The following is a 15,031-nucleotide window of genomic DNA, read 5'->3' on the forward strand; positions in this document are numbered from 1 at the left end:
AAAAATTACTGTTCCAGAACCAGCCGAAGTGTGCATAAGGAGACAGCATAGCTTATGCACATTCCCGCCTCCCTTATGCACCTTCACGGAATTGTGCATAACCTATGCACCAAGTCATGCAGTTTTGCATAAGTGGCCCAGAACTGAAATCGCATAAGGGATCATAACTTATGCGATCCACTTATGCATCCCATAAAGAGTTCATTAATGAGTGCGTAAGATTCCCTTAATGTATTCCTCCTAGAACATACTATTTTAGGGCTCCATGTCAGAAAAATGCTATATATAGTCTCATTTTCCCATTTTAGGGGGGGACAAGGAGCAAAGAAGAAAAGGAGAGGGGCTGAGCAGAATTTGAAGAGCCATCTTCACCTTCCACACCATTTTCAACCAAGATTTGCAGATTTCTTTCTTTCTTTACACTTTTCTACATTTCTAGTGTTTAATTCCTTACTTCTTAGCTTAGATTAAAGCTTTATTTCCATTTAAACTCATCATATCTTGTAAGCATTATGGATAGTGAGTAGTTTACTTTTGATTCTGGAGTAAGGGTTGTAATATTTGAGATATTTTGTGGATTTTGATTGGGTAATCCATATTTTGTGGTCTTAATGAGTTTTATTCATTTCTTGTATGCTTAATGACATGCTTAGTGTAGGATCCCATTAAGTAATGTTCTTAATCCATGGTTGAAGCACCGAAAGGAGAAGGCCTTGTGATAGATAATCAAGAAATTGGACTTAATTAACTTAGACCTAGAAATAGGCTAAGGATTAAGAGGATTCACAGATTAATTAAAGAACTTAATGGGTCTTAATTAATTCTAACTCCACGAAAGTAGGATTAGTTTGATTAAGGCACTCTTTGTCTCACTCGAAAGGGAATTCAAAGGATTTAAGAATTAATCTCCTTAAAACCCATTAGTTTCATAAGATTGGACAACCAATTTAAAATTCCAAAATAGCTCGAATATGAAATCCCGAACTCCGGAATCACCTTTTTACCATTGTTAATTTTCAATTGAATTTAATTGCTTGCCATTTTCAATATTGCCATATTTGAACTTGCTTATTTCAATTTGATGCAATTTTAGTTTAACACAATACATTGTTAAATAGAATATTGATTTTGCACATATAGATTTTACGCTCAATTACTCATCAATTCACTTCTTTAATTTCATAGATACTTCGATTTAGTCAACTTTTATATCAAAAATTCAATCATTAACACGACTCCTCGTGGGATCGATATTTTTCTATACTACTTGTACGACCCGTGCACTTGCGGTTGGGACGCATTAAGTTTTTGGCGCCGTTGCCGGGGAGTTGTTTGTTTAAGATTGAATTCTTGATTATTTTAGTTGATTATAGTTTTATTTTTGTTATCTTTTCATTTTTGTGTTTGTTTGTTCTTTTTCAGGTACTTTTAATCTTTTATGAGAAGAGCTAGAAGCTCAAGTGATACATCCTTATTGTTCAATCCTGAAATAGAGAAATTTTGTAAGGCCAACAAGAAAGAAACCAGAAAAAGGAAGGAAGCTTTGAGAGAAACCGAAATTGAAGCAGATATGGCTGATGAAAGAATTAGAATTGGTGTTGGTAATGCTGGAAATGGTCAAAACAATGAAAATGAAGCCCAAGGAGAAGAAGTTGTTAATGCAAACGTGCCTAGGGGAAGTATGATGGATCATGCTTTTCCTCGTTTTGATGACTTGAGGGAGAGCATAGCAAGACCAAGGATTGATGCAAATAGTTACAAGATGGATTTTGGAGTTCTTCAAATGATTCAAAATTCTCAATTTGGAGGACATCCTTCTGAAAATCCACACACACACCTGAAGAAGTTTGCTATGATTTGTGACATGCAAAAACAACCTGGAGTGTCTGATGATGCAGCAAGATTGAAGCTATTCCCATTCTCTTTGAAAGATAGAGCACTGGATTGGCTTGATTCTTTACCTCACAACTCCATCACAAATTGGGAGCAACTCACTGATGCATTTCTTGCACAATATTTTCCACCTGGAAAAACTCAAGAGCTGAGGAATCAAATGACAGCTTTCAGACCAAGAGAAGATGAAACTCTCTATGAGTCATGGATGAGATGGAAGGAATTAGAGAGATTATGCCCACATCATGCCATTCCAAAATGGATGATAAATCAGAATTTTTACACAAATGTCACTCCTGCAATCAGAGGGATTATTGATGCTCAAACAGGAGGAGAATTTATTATTAAGCATGAAGATGAAGCTTATGAGCTGTTGGAGAAAATTGCAAAGAACACTCATCTTTGGAGTAGTCCAAGAGGACCAGCTCCAACTCAGAAAAGGCAAGCTGCTGGAATGTATGATCTTGATCCATTCAACATGATTAATGCAAAGTTTGATGCACTTACAAATGTCCTTGCTAAGAAGATGGAAGATTTGAGTATGTTGGTTAGTTCATCATCATCAGCTGGAAGTTCACAACAAGTGGCTTATGCAGAGGAAACTACCAGCTGTGGAGTAGATTATGGAGAACAAGCAGCATATGTTGGTAATTATGGAAACAAGCAAATGGGGAATCCTTACTCTCAAACTTACAATCCAAATTGGAGGAATCATCCCAACTTTTCATGGGGAAATCAGCAAAATCAAATTCAAAATCGAATTTTCAACCACAACAACAGAGTCAAGTTCCATATCAGAAAAATAGACAACCACCGCCCAATTTTCAGCAGAAAATATGAACCCTCCACCAAAACAAAGAAGAACGAAATTCCACCACCAAGCTTTATTGCAATGGATACTTGCTAACCAAAATAAGCATGATGAGGAGATGAGAGAGGTGAAAGCAAGGCCGAAATGATGCAAACACACAAATGTATCTTTGGAAAACCAGTTGCACAACAAGCATCCTCCTCAAGTGCTAAGTCTTTTGGAAAGCTTCCAAGTCAACCGTAAAATCCAAGAGAGCAGTTTCAAGCTATTACTTTAAGAAGTGGAAAAGTTATAAATGATGAGAAGAGTGAAAACAGTGAGAAGAGAGAAAATGAAAAAGGAACTGATGGGAGTGAAAAACAAGAGAGTGCAGAAAAATGTAAGGAGAAATTTGAAGAAAAAGAAGAGAAATATATACCTCCTGAACCCTACAAGCCACAGCTTCCCTTTCCACAAAGATTTCACAAAGCCAAGCTTGATAGGCAATTTGGGAAGTTCTTAGAGGTTTTGAAGAAACTTTACATAAATGTGCCTTTTGTTGATGCTCTTTCACAAATGCCCTCTTATGCAAAATTCTTGAAAGAAATTCTCTCAAACAAGAGGAAACTTGAAGATGATGAAACTGTAGCTTTGACAGAAGAATGTAGTGCTATCCTCCAAAGGAAACTTCCTCCAAAGCTTAAGGATCCAGGGAGTTTTTCAATTCCATGCCACATTGGAGAGTCTTGTTCTACAAAAGCTCTATGTGATTTAGGGGCTAGTGTTAGCCTTATGCCCCTTTCCATCTATGAGAAGCTCAACATGGGAGATCTAAAGCCAACCCACATTTCTCTTCAGTTAGCTGACAGAACAATCAAGTATCCAGAAGGGATTTTGGAGAATGTGCCTCTGAAGGTTGAAAAGTTCTATATACCTGTTGACTTTGTCATCTTGGACATGGAGGAAGATTCTAATATTCCAATTATCTTGGGGAGACCCTTTCTAGCTACAGCAGGAGCATTGATTGATGTTAAGGGAGAAAAGCTTACTCTTAGAGTTGGTGAAGAGCAATTGGTTTTCAATATTAATAACACTATGAAAAAGCATCATTCTGAAGCTGATACTTGCTTGAGAGTTGATATTATTGATGAGCTGGTTGAAGAACACTTCAGAAAGAAATATCCAGAAGATCCACTTGAAAATTGTTTGGTTTATGGAGGAGGCATAGACTATGACAACCCTCATGTAGCTGCATATGCTCAACACTTAGAGGGAAGTCCACCATTCATTTCTGCTCCAGTTTTTCAACTCACACAAAAGGGAAATGCTGAATTTAAGCAACCATCATTCAAGGAAGAAGATGCACCTAAGGTAGAACTTAAGCAACTTCCTTCTCAGCTTAGGTATGAATATCTTGGCACTAATAACACTTATCCAGTAATTGTAAATGCAAATTTGAGTACTTTAGAGGCTGATAAGTTGTTAAGAGTGTTGAGACAATTTAGGAAAGTCTTAGGATACACCATAGATGACATTAAGGGAATAAGCCCACACTTTTGCATACATAGAATCAGTTTGGAAGAAAATTGTAAACCATCTATTGAACATCAAAGGAGGTTGAACCCAAATATGAAAGAAGTTGTTAAAAAGGAAATTTTGAAGTTGCTTGATGCAGGGATCATTTACCCTATCTCAGATAGTACTTGGGTGAGCCCAGTACATGTTGTTCCAAAAAAGGGTGGAATGGCAGTTGTCAAAAATGAAAATAATGAATTAATTCCCACTAGAACAGTGACTAGTTGGCGAATGTGCATAGATTACAGAAAATTAAATGTTGCCACTAGAAAAGATCACTTTCCACTTCCCTTCATTGATCAGATGTTGGAAAGACTAGCTAGGCATTCTTACTTTTGCTATTTAGATGGATATTCAGGTTTTTTTCAAATCCCTATCCATCCAAATGATCAAGAGAAAACCACTTTTACTTGTCCATATGGAACCTTCGCTTATAGAAGGATGCCATTTGGGTTATGTAATGCACCAGCCACTTTTCAAAGGTGCATGATGGCAATCTTCTCAGATTTCATTGAAGACATAATGGAGGTTTTTATGGACGATTTTTCTATTTATGGATCTTCATTTGATATATGCTTGGCTAACCTTTCTAAAATTTTGCAAATATGTGCGAATCGACCTTGTGTTAAACTGGGAAAAGTGTCATTTCATGGTTCAGGAAGGGATAGTGCTTGGACATTTGGTGTCTAATAGAGGAATAGAGGTTGATAAAGCCAAAGTTGAAATGATAGAGAAGATGGCTCCTCCTACCAATGTCAAGGGAATTCGAAGTTTCCTAGGACACGCCGGGTTCTACAGACGCTTTATCAAGGATTTTTCTAAAATAGCCAAACCTTTGTCTAATTTGTTAAGTAATGACACACCATTTGTATTTGACCAAGAGTGTTTGGATGCCTTTTGCAGGTTGAAGCAAGCTCTTATCACTGCACCAATCATGCAACCACCTGATTGGAGCCTACCTTTTGAAATTATGTGTGATGCTAGCAACTATGCAATTGGGGCTGTTCTTGGTCAAAGAAAGGACAAAAAGGCTTATGCTATTTATTATGCTAGTAGAACACTGGATGAGGCTCAAACAAATTATGCAACAACTGAAAAGGAATTTTTGGCAATTGTCTTTGCATTGGAAAAGTTCAGACCTTACATTATTGACTCAAAGGTGGTTATATTTTCAGATCATGCAGCCATCAGGTATTTGCTCCGTAAAAAGGAGGCTAAGCCTAGGCTCATTAGGTGGATTCTGATGCTACAAGAGTTTGATTTGGAGATTAGAGATAAGAAGGGAGCTGAAAATGTAGTTGCTGATAATCTTAGTAGGTTGAAATTGGATGGTGAAGAATTGGATGAAATCCCTATTGATGAGTTTTTCTTGGATGAACAACTTTTCTCTCTTGTTGCTAAACTACCTTGGTATGCAGACTTTGTGAATTATCTATCTTGTGGAGTTTTACCTCTAGGTATGACATGGCAACAAAAGAAAAAGTTTTTGCATGAGGTGAAGTTTTATAGATGGGATGATCCTTTACTCTTTAGGAGATGTTGTGATGGTCTAATTAGAAGATGTATTCCTGAAGAGGAGGTACAGAGTATTTTGCATCATTGCCATGCTTCTGATTATGGAGGTCATTTTGGCATCTCTAAGACAGCTAGTAAAATTTTGCAAGCTGGTTTCTTTTGGCCAAATCTTTTTAAGGATGTGAGGAAATTTGCATTGAATTGTGATAAATGTCAAAGGAGTGGAAATTTGTCAAAAAGAGATCAAATGCCCCTAAATAATATTCTTGAAGTGGAATTATTTGATGTTTGTGGAATAGATTTTATGGGGCCATTCCCTCCTTCATATGGTAATAGATACATCTTAGTTGGGGTTGACTATGTGTCAAAGTGGGTGGAAGCTATTGCAACTCCAACTAATGATGCTAGAGTGGTAGTGAAATTTTTGAAGAAATTTGTCTTGAGCAGATTTGGAGCTCCTAGGGCTATAATTAGTGATGGGGGTTCCCATTTTTGTAATAAGCAATTTGAGAGCTTAATGAGGAAGTATGGTGTAGTGCACAAGATAGCTACCCCATACCATCCTCAAACTTCAAGACAAGTTGAAATTTCTAACAGAGAGCTCAAGAATATTTTGGAGAAAACAGTGAACAATTCTCGGAAAGATTGGTCTATCAAACTAGATGATGCTTTATGGGCATATAGGACTGCCTACAAAACCCCTATAGGAACTACTCCCTTTAGGCTGGTATATGGTAAGTCTTGTCATTTACCTGTGGAGCTAGAACATAGAGCATATTGGGCCATTGAGACCTTGAATTTTGATCTTAAGCAAGCTGGTGAAAAAAGGTTGTTACAACTTAATGAGCTTGAGGAATTGAGGATGGATGCTTATGAAAATGCCCGTATTTACAAAGAAAGAACTAAAGTTTGGCATGATAAGCATCTGAGGAAAAAGGAATTCAAAGAAGGTGATTCAGTTTTGTTGTTCAACTCAAGATTGAAATTGTTCCCTGGAAAACTCAAGTCAAGGTGGACTGGTCCATATAGAATTTCTAAGGTTTTCCCTTATGGAGCAATTGAAATTTGGAGTGAAAAATCTGGGAATTTTAAGTTCAACGGGCATAGATTGAAGCATTACATAACTGGAGACCCAATAAAAGGAGCAAACTGTTACAAGCTCTCCAATCCCTCACCTCTTTTCAGTGAAATTCATGAAGAGTCCAGCTAAGGACTATAAAATAGCCCTCTTGGGAGGCATCCCAAGTCCTTTTATTTTGCTTTTGTTGATTTACTTTCATTTTCATTAATTTTGTTTTATTCTTAAATCTCCCCAAATTAAATTTTTGACATTGTTAAATCTTGTCCCTTGTAGATGTAATTCAATGAAGAAAGGCTGGTAAACTGATGGGGAAGTGATTCTTAACTTAAAAATTTTGTCCTTCAAATTTTCCCAAAAACTGATTGGTTTTTGCTGCATAACCTGTGCAGGAGCTGCAATCTGGTTTATGCAGAGGAAAAGTACATTCTGCAAAAAAAAAAGAGTGTCTGCAGCTAATGACTTGTGCTTTTGGTGAGGTTGGGTGTGTAACTTTTTAATATTTGTGCTTATAATGTTAATATGGTGGTAAGTGAGTTATTTTTGCAGTTTTGAGCTTATTTGGGTTGTAGAATTCAAAGTAGAAATGCTGCATTTTCTTGGCAAATCTTGGAGATTTCATTTCTCATTTGTGGTTAGATGCAACTTCATGCCGATTTTATGGAGTTTTATGTGCTGAATGTTGATTTGCAGAATTTGAGTCAAAATGGCATAGCTCTCAAAGGTCTTTTATGTAGGATCAATGTCTACATGCCTGTGTGATGCCTTTTTGATACACTTTGTATATATTGATGTGTTTTTAGTGAAACTTTCTCATGGTTTATGCTTCATGGAATTATATTTCTTCATTTTAGAGTATTTTTCACACTTGTAAATCATGTTCCATTGCAAACTTAATTTTGTTAAATTGTGCATAAGCAACTGCATAGCTTATGCAATCCTGCATAACCACAATTCTTGCCATTTTTCACCTTTATTGCAAGTGCATAAGGAGGGTGCATAGCTTATGCAACTCTGCATAACCTCATTTTGTCTAATTTCATATCTGTCAAAACTTGCATAAGGTGAGTGCATAACTTATGCACTTCTACATAACCAAAAATTCTGCATTTTCTCTCTCTGCCGAAGTCTGCATAAGCAGAGTGCATAGCCTATGCACTTCTGCATGACCAGAAACTCCAAAAATTCAAACCTGCCGAGGGGTGCATAAGGAAGGTGCATAAGTTATGCACTTCTGCATAACCAAAACTCTGAATTTCCAAACTTTGCCGAGGGGTGCATAAGCAGAGTGCATAGCCTATGCACTTCTGCATGACCAGAAACCCAAAAAAATCAAACTTGCCGAGGGGTGCATAAGGAAGATGCATAAGTTATGCACTTCTGCATAACCAAGAACTCCAAAAATACAACTTTGCCGAGGGGTGCATAAGCAGAGTGCATAACCTATGCACTTCTGCATAACCAGAAATCAGAAAATTCCAAAAGTTGCCGAGACCTGCATAAGCAATGTGCATAGCCTATGCACTTCTGCATAACCAAAGATTCTGAATTTCAAAACCTACCGCAGAGTGCATAAGCAGAGTGCATAGCTTATGCACATCTGCATGACCACCAACCAAAATTCCAAAAATTGCCGAACAGTGCATGAGCAGAGTGCATAACCTATGCACTTCTGCATGACCCGCTTTTCTGAAAAGCCACTTCTGCCGAGAGATGCATAAGGGGAGTGCATAACTTATGCACTCCCACATGACTTCGCTCCTCAACATTTCAAGGGTCACCGAAACATGCATAAGGACAGTGCATGACCTATGCACTTGTGCATAAGCCATTTCTCTGAAGTTTAAATCATTCTGAAACATGTACAAAAGAGTGCACAGGTTATGCATAAATCATTTTCCCCTTATGCAGTCTCTTACAAACCCGATTCAAATTCATTTTCGGCAAACAAAACTTCCCACCTCCACTTCCCGACTCTTCACCCCACGACCGCCCTTCAACCTCCATTCCTTCCGGCATTCTCTCCGTCTCTCTCCCATCTTCTCCATTAGCACTCTCATCACAAAAACCCTAAATTCCCCCCTACATTTTCATTTCCCCCTATCTCTTCTCCATCGGCAATGGATTCCCCTCCACATTCCCGCCCCGCCTCTCCTCTCGAAGTCTCTCCATTGTCATCGATACACCCCACTTCCAATCCTCCACCACAAACGACACCCCCACCACCTCCCCCAACCACATACAAATGCAAAATCCGGTCCAAATCTGTGCGACCAATGTCCTCTGCTCCCCCTCTGTCCAAATGCAAAGACCCACCCACCCCATTGTCGGAACCGCCTCTCAAAAAGCCAAAAGCTCCAGCCTCTACACCCTCTTCCAGCAAAAAGACAATTTCGGCAACCTCATTTGTATCAAAGCTACCCTGGCCTCTCCCTGATACGATTCAAAAAGCAGCTTTTAAGCGCCTTAAGGATAGGAAGGTACAACCCACTAGGTATATATCTGCTGATGCTTTACAATCTCTTGGCTTATTTGACAATGTAGTTACATTTCTTGATGGTATGGGTTGGACAGAATTTGTGCATAAGCAAGAGGTAGTTTATCCAATTCTAGTTTTGGAGTTTATTTCTTCATTCTCTGCTACCCTCAATTTGCATGATGTAGACCATAAGCCAATTATGACATTTAGATGCTTGGGGCAAAATAGAGAGCTGTCATTGGACCAATTTCATAGCATTTTTGGTTTTGCAATTGATGGGTTCTTTAGAGTACCACATACTGGAGTAGAGGTAGCCAACAAGGGCATTTGGAATCCTGCCCAATTTTGGAGAATCATAACAAACCAACCTCAAACTTTCTCTGCTGGAAGATCAAAAACATCCCAAATCCTTGACCCTGCACTTAGGTTTATTCATAGGCTGATGGCTAGCACCATATTGGGCGTAGGGACTAGTTCAGTCTTTGTGGGAAAATCTGAACTTTTTATGTTATGGTGTGCATTTCACAAAGTTAAAGTTTCTCCTGGTTATTTCTTTTGTGAGCATGTGCTGCATATTGCCACCAAATCCATAGGTGACATTGTTTTGGGTGGGCTCATCACTGTCATAACCAAGCATTTTGGTTTTAATCCTGCAGAGCACTCAATACCAGCACTTGAGGACACTTCATATTTTGATACTGCACACTTAACCAAAACAGGGTTCAATTTGTCATGTTTTGATCCTGTCCACCCTGCAGCAGAAACTGAGCCTATTACACAACCAGAAACCCAACCTTTCACACCAGTCCCACAGCACCCTACTACACCTACCCCACCCCCTCAGCCTACACAGGACATCCCAGCAGCCTCTGATCAGCCCATACCTCCTACAGCTGAACCTACCTCATCCACAGCCCCTCCTGCATTCAACACTAAAGCCTTATTCACCTACCTTGACAGGCTTAGTGATGATATCTACTTTGTGGATAGGAAGCTTGACAGTGGTCTTGATACACTCAAGGATCGTCATGATCACCTATTTGACCTTGTCATGGAAACCAGGGACAAACAGAAAGAACTGAAGGAGATGGTGAAGCAACTCATGATCTTTTTGGGTATGCCACCCCCACCTCCATCACCTCCTCCAGCACCATCATTTCGACAGCCGGCAGCAGCCACCAGCCCCTTAGCAACATCCTTGGACAAAGGCAAAACAATAGACATAGATTAGTGTTTGTTTTACTTTTGTTCACTCTTGTAGGACCTTTTCTTTGTAAATATGTTCAAACATTTATAGTTTGTTTTGGATTATGTTTGTTTGTTCTGAATTAGTTTCTTTTAAATTCTGTTTTTCTTGAAGTTTTATTGGATAGCTATTACATTAGTCTTCTTTGATTTTTATTGCACTTATTGCCTTTTTGTACATATTTGCCCATACTCTGTATATATTTCAATACTTATACTGCTGGTTGTACATTTCCCTTGCCAATTCCCATGCAGCAGCTTTTGTATACACTGCACAGGTTGTATCTCCCTTATACAACTGTTTTGCATAGCCTGTGCAACCCTTTCTGCTACTTATGCAGCACTGCACAGGTTGTATTTCCCTTATGCAACTGTCCTGCATAGCCTATGCAACATATATTGCCTCTTATGCAGCACCGCATGGCTTATGCACCTTACCTATGCACATACTCTGGACAGCTCTTAACTCTGCATGACCTATGCAGTTTCTTATGCATCCATTTATCTTGAATTCTCATCTGCTACATACCAGGTAACTCTTTCTTTTTGCTCTTAATCTTTACAATTCCTGGTAATTACTATTTGCTTTGACTTTTGATCATACATTGCTTGAGACATTGAGGACAATGTCCAATTTTGAGTTTGGGGGTGCACATTCTGATTTTTGCTTAATTTTTGCTTCATTTTTCACATTTTGAGTATAAGAGCATCTCATCCCATTTCATTTACATATATTGTAAATATTTTACATATACATCCATACATACATATTCATTACACATTTACATACACATTATACATCACATTGCACACAAACATACAAATAGACTTCCTCCATTTAGTTCATGCATTACTCATTTTAGGAATCATGCATCATGCATTAAAATCTTTTGCCAAATCCCTTGAGTTTTGAAAATTTGCCTATGAGAGTGATTTGACTCACCCTTTAGTTGGGTTTGTGGATTGAAAGTTTCCTAAAAGGTGCAAGGTTTTGAAGTGTCTATCCCTTGTCTATATCTTCTTAGCCAAAAAGCCACCCAACTAGTCATTTGGAGATGGAAGTGTTTAGAGGGAGTTATTGGATATAAGATAGTCAAATGATGTCTCACCAATCCTAGAACAAATTTTCTAAACCTTTCAAGGCGAAATACCAGCTTGTACTTGAAGAGAGAGATGATTAGGCATTCTTTGATTTAAAACCTTCTCATTTTAAACCTTTGGCCCTTTTTCCCAATTAAAATTTACCCTTGCAAACCCCTTTGAACCTTTTTATCCCTAATTTTTCTTGAAATCCTTATTACTACCTAGCCAATGAACCAAACACTCCAACCCTTTTCATGAGAATAATTATTCATAATATTAGGTACATAAAAAAATAAAAAATAAAAAAATATAAAAAAATAATAAAAAAATATATAAAAAATAAAAAAAAGAAAAAAATACAATAAAAGGGAGAAGAAGTGCTTGTCATCTTGTAAAAGTGCTAGTATATGTGCTTTTCACTATTGCCATTCAAAATGAAAGAAATCCACCCAAAGTATTAAAAGAAATGAGTTTGGGGGTGGCATTTTTAGGGACAAGCATCAAAAGAAAATACAAAATACAAGTCTAAAGTATCAAAATGTCCCTCCATTTTATGTGTCTTGTAAGATATGCTAGCACTTGGCAATCCTCATTGTGTATTTCTTTCTCCTATGTAAAAAAAAAGAGAGAAAAAGATATAATAAAGTGTACCTTATGTTTCAAAGTTGAAAATATTCTCATGCTTTGAAGCCTTTTTACCCCTTTTTCTTCTTAGCCTCATTTTGAACCCCATGACCCCATTACATCCCTAAAAAGACCTTTGATCTCTTGAAAGTACTTGCTACATTAGTGGAGATAGGAGTAGGGAATTTGCCTATGGGATTGGAAAATTATCCATTCATTCATTTAATTCCATCATTCTATATAGAGACACTTTGACTATTGATTGTTCTAGAATTCCTTTTGAGCATGACTCTCTCTTTTGATTGGTTGGTTTGGGGATTTTGAACGATAATTGACTTGATGGCTAAGCGGTGAAAGCTTGGATAAGCATTAGATTCTTTGCATTTTGAAGGATGGGTATATGGATTGTTGGTATGGCTAAAGGTGTGTTAAGTTACCTTAATGGGTGATTTTCATAACTCTTTGGATAAGGCACCCCTAAAAACTTTGCACCACATTTTAAAGTTTGCTTGAGGATAAGCAAAAGCTTGAGTTTGGGGGTATTTGATGCATACATTTTGCATAGTCATTTAGGTCTAATTTTATAGCCATTTTATTCTATTATTAGTTATTTTTAGCTAATTTCATTAGTAGATTAGTTAGTTTTTCATAATTGTCGATTTTGGATTAATTTGTAATTTTTACTTTGTTTTGTAGGAAAAATGGTGTTTTTAAAGGACTGAAGAGAATTTTGCCATTGAGGAGTGTCTTCTACAGCCAAAGATGTCAAAAACAAGTTTTCAAGCTGAAATATGCATTGATCAAATTGTGCATAACTTGCCACATAAGCTATGCAGATCTGCATAAGGAGAAAAATCACTGTTCCAGAACCAGCCGAAGTGTGCATAAGGAGACAGCATAGCTTATGCACATTCCCGCCTCCCTTATGCACCTTCACGGAATTGTGCATAACCTATGCACCAAGTCATGCAGTTTTGCATAAGTGGCCCAGAACCAGCGCATAAGGGACTGCATAACTTATGCAGTCCACTTATGCAGTCCCATAAAGAGTTCATTAATGAGCTGGCAGAAGATTCCCTTAATGTATTCCTCCTAGAACATACTATTTTAGGGCTCCATGTCAGAAAAATGCTATATATAGTCTCATTTTCCCATTTTAGGGGGGGACAAGGAGCAAAGAAGAAAAGGAGAGGGGCTGAGCAGAATTTGAAGAGCCATCTTCACCTTCCACACCATTTTCAACCAAGATTTGCAGATTTCTTTCTTTCTTTACACTTTTCTACATTTCTAGTGTTTAATTCCTTACTTCTTAGCTTAGATTAAAGCTTTATTTCCATTTAAACTCATCATATCTTGTAAGCATTATGGATAGTGAGTAGTTTACTTTTGATTCTGGAGTAAGGGTTGTAATATTTGAGATATTTTGTGGATTTTGATTGGGTAATCCATATTTTGTGGTCTTAATGAGTTTTATTCATTTCTTGTATGCTTAATGACATGCTTAGTGTAGGATCCCATTAAGTGATGTTCTTAATCCATGGTTGAAGCACCGAAAGGAGAAGGCCTTGTGATAGATAATCAAGAAATTGGACTTAATTAACTTAGACCTAGAAATAGGCTAAGGATTAAGAGGATTCACAGATTAATTAAAGAACTTAATGGGTCTTAATTAATTCTAACTCCACGAAAGTAGGATTAGTTTGATTAAGGCACTCTTTGTCTCACTCGAAAGGGAATTCAAAGGATTTAAGAATTAATCTCCTTAAAACCCATTAGTTTCATAAGATTGGACAACCAATTTAAAATCCCAAAATAGCTCAAATATAAAATCCCGAACTCCGGAATCACCTTTTTACCATTGTTAATTTTCAATTGAATTTAATTGCTTGCCATTTTCAATATTGCCATATTTGAACTTGCTTATTTCAATTTGATGCAATTTTAGTTTAACACAATACATTGTTAAATAGAATATTGATTTTGCACATATAGATTTTACGCTCCATTACTCATCAATTCACTTCTTTAATTTCATAGATACTTCGATTTAGTCAACTTTTATATCAAAAATTCAATCATTAACACGACTCCTCGTGGGATCGATATTTTTCTATACTACTTGTACGACCCGTGCACTTGCGGTTGGGACGCATCAACAAGATCACTCAGTCACTCACATATGTTTTATGTATAAAAAAAAAAAATAAAAAATAAAAAATAAAAATGAACTTGGCTTTCATGCATTTGCCCTCGGCCGTCACTTTGGATCTGAGCCACCTTGTATTTTATTTTAATCATGGCGGGCTACATTTAATTTATCATACATGCATCTCAAGTGGCTTCAATTTTTTATTATTATTTTTTCATCAATTATTTTTTATTACTATACTTTAAACAATTTAATTTTATTATAATTTTAAATAATATTTAATAATATATTATCCTATAAACATAAATAAAATTAATTTTTTACAATATTATAAATTATAATAATTAACAAATTTTTAAACAAAAATAAGTTAATTTAGTGAGTTTTCGTTCATGAACTTGTTTAATAAATTTATAAATAAATTTATCGAATAAATTGACTTATAAATTTATTTAACAAATCTATTTATAATTAATGAAGTTGATACATTTGATAAAAAAAAAATTATATCCCTTAAATAATATTGAGTTTTTGGTGCTTGGAGATGCGATTTACGCTTGGAATAATACATGCAAATCAAAGAATTTATAATAATCAATT

General features: G+C 36.7%; 1 non-coding gene across 1 annotated transcript; it reads right to left on the bottom strand.

Moving 5' to 3' along the window:
* Positions 1–2,038: 2,038 nt before the first annotated feature.
* LOC131171561 (small nucleolar RNA R71) lies at positions 2,039–2,145 on the bottom strand. The gene has a single exon (XR_009142221.1). It is a non-coding gene; the product is annotated as a small nucleolar RNA R71 (small nucleolar RNA).
* Positions 2,146–15,031: the final 12,886 nt, after the last annotated feature.

This window comes from Hevea brasiliensis, chromosome 12 (genome assembly GCF_030052815.1).
Source record: "Hevea brasiliensis isolate MT/VB/25A 57/8 chromosome 12, ASM3005281v1, whole genome shotgun sequence".
Lineage (NCBI taxonomy): Eukaryota > Viridiplantae > Streptophyta > Magnoliopsida > Malpighiales > Euphorbiaceae > Hevea > Hevea brasiliensis.